This window comes from Lactuca sativa, chromosome 4, assembly GCF_002870075.4.
Source record: "Lactuca sativa cultivar Salinas chromosome 4, Lsat_Salinas_v11, whole genome shotgun sequence".
Lineage (NCBI taxonomy): Eukaryota > Viridiplantae > Streptophyta > Magnoliopsida > Asterales > Asteraceae > Lactuca > Lactuca sativa.
In genome coordinates this window covers 283,951,780-283,957,162 of record NC_056626.2, presented here as the reverse complement: position 1 = coordinate 283,957,162, position 5,383 = coordinate 283,951,780, and positions in this window count along the sequence as shown.

The window sequence follows — 5,383 nt, the reverse complement described above, 5'->3', positions numbered from 1 at the left end:
CATTGCTATGACTAAACCCATTTAGCCATCTACAAACTCGATTCATGACAGTCTTGATTCATACCTACTTCCAACATATGAACGACTGTGGAGTGTTTAAATAACTTAGTCATTCGGAAAGAATAACCTAGCTATTTTGGAAGTCAAAACATGCAAAGTGAAACACAAAAATAATCGAATCCAATATGGTCTCAGAACCCTTTTGAATATAAATAGAACCACCTTTTATTTATCACCATATTGATTACACATTCTTCATTGTATAATGTTTCAAACAATCAACTTAAGACTTGAATAAAAACAACAGTCGTCCCATGCTCCTAGCATGTACACTTTGTTTTTTCTAAACAATAGTTATGCCATACTCCAAGTATGCACACTATGTTTGTCTATGATCCTTACATTGTGATGTAGATCAATTGAACATGATTCCAATGATACTCATTTCACAATCCCAAATCCTTATTGTAAATGTGAGAATCCCTGATTCCTATCATTTACCAAAAAATCTGTTAGATTTTAAACTTTTATGCAATGTTCCTCTTGTAATGATTATGCACAAAGTCACCAAAACCTAGTCACCAGTCATTATAGAGTATTCCAAAGAAGCTCAACTTCTATGGAACGGAAGTCTCATATTCAAAGTACATTGCTTTGAACATCCTTCTTGCATTAAGGTTTTCTAATCTTACATAGATTGAATAACTTCCACCTATGGAGACATTTCCATAGTCCCATTTTGACTATCACTTCCGAACAAGAGTTATTTCTTTTCAGAATATGTCAATATGGTCCTTTCCGACAACTTGCATCATACTTCCAACTTTCCCAGAGCAACCAATCTTTGGCGAACCTCAGATTGTCCTCGACAATTGCTCAATCACTTTAGTCGTATCCAGTTCTAGACTTTTCCCTTCTAAATGCCCTGAGCATTTGGAAAATTTAGAAAAGATGAATATTATAGCACATGCAATCGATCCTATATCCGAAACATATGGGACACGATTCATGATGTTTGACATAAAGACATGATACTAGACCAGTCTTTTGCTACAATATTTTTTTTATTTGCCATGTTTTCAAAATTTAACTATGAAGAGGGATGCCGTAATCATAATCGAATTTTGAAAACGCAATATATATAGAATTTCTTCAAGTTGAACCATTCCAACATAAAATTCATATATATATATATATATATATATATATATATATATATATATATATATATATATATATATATATATATATTCTTGACTAAAGATGATTAAAATCTCAATCTAAGCTTTAGAATTGAAATGAAGTATAATTTCCTCTCCCTTAATTATAGCAAAACAACTTTTCAACCCCTGCAACTTCACGAATTGAAACTTTGTTTTCTATAATTAACACTGCTAACTTGCAACACTAAACGTAATAATCATGCTCTCACTAACATGATGATTATCAGCATAACACTTATGCTCCCTCTAGCTCTGACATATTTCCAAAAATCTGCTGGACTTCTGAAATTTAGATTCATACACCCTTTCTTAGATAGCTCACATGTGTGTCTAAACAATTTTCAGAACTATGAAAAGGGATGCCGTAATCATAGTCTCAATTGCTTAGGCATTTTCCATTTCTCACAAGTCCATGTTAGTGTGTCGGTTAACCACACACGCTCCACTAACGACTTTTGAAAATGCAAATAACACAATTGATATCTACGTAAAATCTACTTAGTGAAAGCGTTTCCTCACCATCATTTTCATGAATCGGAGAGAAACCTTATGACACTTAGATTTTATAGTGTATGAGTTCCTATCCATGTGAATATGTCAAAACCATAATCACAAGATAAGGTTAGTGACAAATTCAGCCTTACATGGATTAAACTTGTTCAGTCTTAGTTTCTTGTCACCTTGGTAGCACAAGGCCCACCAATGCTTCCAAGTTGAACTCTGATAACTCACATGCAAATTCAACTTTTTTGAAGCAGGTACAGAAATAAGAATTATGTCAACACGATAGGTTGCAAACCTTAAGTCGTGTGCTAGTGATAAATTACAGGTTTTACTCTTGATTAAATCTTGAAACTCTTTCAGGATCTTTAAGGCTCCCACTGTCCCCTTGACATATAAGTTTCCCCAGTCAAGAACCATTCCTTGACAAAACAAATATTCAAGGGATAGTGCGGATTCTTATCAAGACTAAAACACCAAAACAGTTTAGGGTAATGTTTCTAGTCCATTTCCAGCAGCCAAAGTCGAAAATCTGCACTCTGTCGCTCCTACTCGTCGAGTGCATGAACCTACTCGACGAGTAGGTTGAAGATACACATGGACTCTGCGAGTCCCCCCATGAACTCGGCGAGTTCATCAGTCAGACAGCAAGTTTTTCGACTTTTTCAACTATTTTGCATCAAGTATCAAACAAGCAAGCCTAGGCTCTGATACCACTGTTGGGTTTTGAGCAATCTAACACTTCTTAAGTGTGCATGCAACCCTAATAAACCTTGGATCTATGTTTGTCTAAATACATGCAAAATAATAACTTTCCAAGGTTTATAACCTATCTAACATGGCATGGGGAACATTTCAACATAAAAGAGTTAGAAGAGATTACATACCTTTTTGATGAGTTTGGTTCTTGAGGAGTTTGAGGGCCAAGCACCAATAGTGTGAATGCCTCAAATAGAATCACAAAACACCACAAACTCTTGGAAAACTTTGAGAGAGAATACACACTTGTATTTTCGGCCACACACAAGCACACACACACTAGTTCACTAGTTGCCATTTCATGCTCCATAAGCATGCTTATATAGTGTGCATGATTAGGGTGAAACCCTAATAACCCATGACTTTTCCTTTTCCAAGGATCCATGGGTTAAAAGCTCCATGGATCATCCATGGACTTCCATACAAGCCTAGCCCATTAACAAATGAGTGTTAGCCCACACTATATAAAACCAATAGCCCACAATCTAATTAGTCTTCCTTTTAATCTCTAAATTAATTCATAATTAATTTAAGATTAAGACTAATTAAATAACATGACTTCATATTAATATATTATAACTTATAATATATTAATAAAATGTGTATAACTCTCATAAAATTATCCATAAATAGTTTGGATGAAATGTAACCCAAATGGACCATGTCGGGTCGGGTCAAGTATATACCAAATAAGTTATGGACTTAGACACCTTATCCAACAGAAACAACGAGAATCGTACAACAAAACATGTGATTTATATTCATATCTATAATCATAGATGAGATATGACTAGAAATAACCATAGTTACTCACGAACCTGTTTCTCATCATGCAAGAGAATCATGTCTTCCCACAGAAACAACCAGCTAGCCGGCGAAACACCAATTCTGCAGATGGACCCCACAACCTTCCAAGCCGCTATTAACAACTGCCATGACAGCTGTCATGGCACAACTCAACGCCAGCAACCCAAATGGAAATGGAAATGGTGTCTTCAATTCCAACCATAGTAACAACCAAGGAAACCAACGAGGGACAACTTACCAAGACACCCCAAACTCCAAACCTAAGCCCATGAAGCGAAAGCTGGGGGACAAGAAAGGAAGCGGATCGACTCAAGGGCCTACCAAAAGGAAACAAGTTGTAGTTGCCCCTACCCCCACCGACCCCCCTACCCCAGCAGCGAGAAGACCATATCATGGAAACCTCCCACTCTGCAGCAAGTGCAGCTACCATCATCAGGGAGTCTGTCGGGAATTTCATTGCAAAGGTTACAACAAGAAGGGGCATACCTGCCGCTACTGTAGGGCCTTGACCCCATGCGTCACTCCAACCCTCAACCCAGGAGTAAGTCCAGTATGCCACACATGCGGTGAAATGGGACACTTCAAGAGGAATTGTCCAATAGAGAAGAATGACGGAGGACCAGGAGGAGTTTAGCAACTGGACGTGAAAGGGGCAATGAGGAACCCTACTGAGTTTTTGGTACATTCCCAAATCACTCAGTCTAACTTAGTATAAACGTAAGGCCGTGTGTAATTAAGATTCTACAAGCTTAGAGCACGTAGTTCCGCCTTAATTCTCATTTCTTGCCTAACTGTAGATTTAGGGCATGACCACTCAGTCTACAATCTCTTTAATCATAAATTATGTATGACTAGGCTACATTAAACCATGATGAGAGGTCTAATAGAAATCAGACTACGAAATCACATCGTTTATACCAAGGCACTCGTATTGCTAGGACACCCAACAATTCAGAATGAAATAACCACAGTAGTAATACCAAGAACGAAATTGGTAACATTACAAATGTATACGTAGAGCACACTATCATTTCAAAAAACCATCCCTTTCAGATCAATCCAACATCTATTACAATAAGGAGCCCAACGGTGTCAATTGACATAGGCTGACTTGATCCTCACCATACGGAATTCATGTGCCAACGAGACCCTTCATCTTAACCAATCGATTAATGAAACCCCTAAAACTTATAACGACAATCCTTGAATTATCCCGGGCATCTAGACCCTTAGGTACCCATGCAAGTAATATCACACTCTTTCCTAGCCCTTAATAGGGATAAGAAACAAGGAGCAAAGGGTAACAATGTTATCCTAGAGACTTATAACCCCTTAAGATGTTTCCAAAGTCCTTTCGGAAATAGCACCTACATGAAAAGTTGAGTTCAGAGATCGACTCACTTATGGAGCCATTCTCATAGCCAGACCACCAAGACCACTTAGCACCAACATAAACACCGAAGGTATCCGGTCGATGGAATGACCCAGTAAGTATGGGAGTTATTAAACCAAGATTTGAACCTTAGAGAATGCCTATCCAACTCACAAATAGGAAAGGCTAAGTATCTATAGGACCACTTACTACTAAGAATCAAATGAAACCATCCTCAAGGATCGATATTCCCTATCCCGAATCAAAGATTTACTCGACCCACCCTCATAAACAAGCAAAGATCGACCTCCTACTAGTTTAGAACCCTGTAGTAATAAACTACCATGCCAACTTAAGAAGTATGAGGCCAACTATACTGCATGCAACCTTAAACTTGGTGACAACGGTGTTCACCTTAAGGGTCAGAGGCACTACTTTTGGGTCGTCAAGTACACAAATCATCAATAGCCATAACCACCCCCTTTCACTTCACCATACAGGACGTAAAGTCAGAATACCTCTGTGTTGGGCTGAGACGACCAACACCTAGCTAGCCAAAGGACAAGTACTCTACGACGCTGTCACCAGCCCCAAAATCATCAGAGAGACAACCGAAGAGATTACCCAAATTCAAGCACGACAAGAGTCATCTAGAAACTGACAAAAGAACTACGCAAGTAAGTGACAAAAGTCCTTGGAATCCCAAGTTAGTGAACATGTA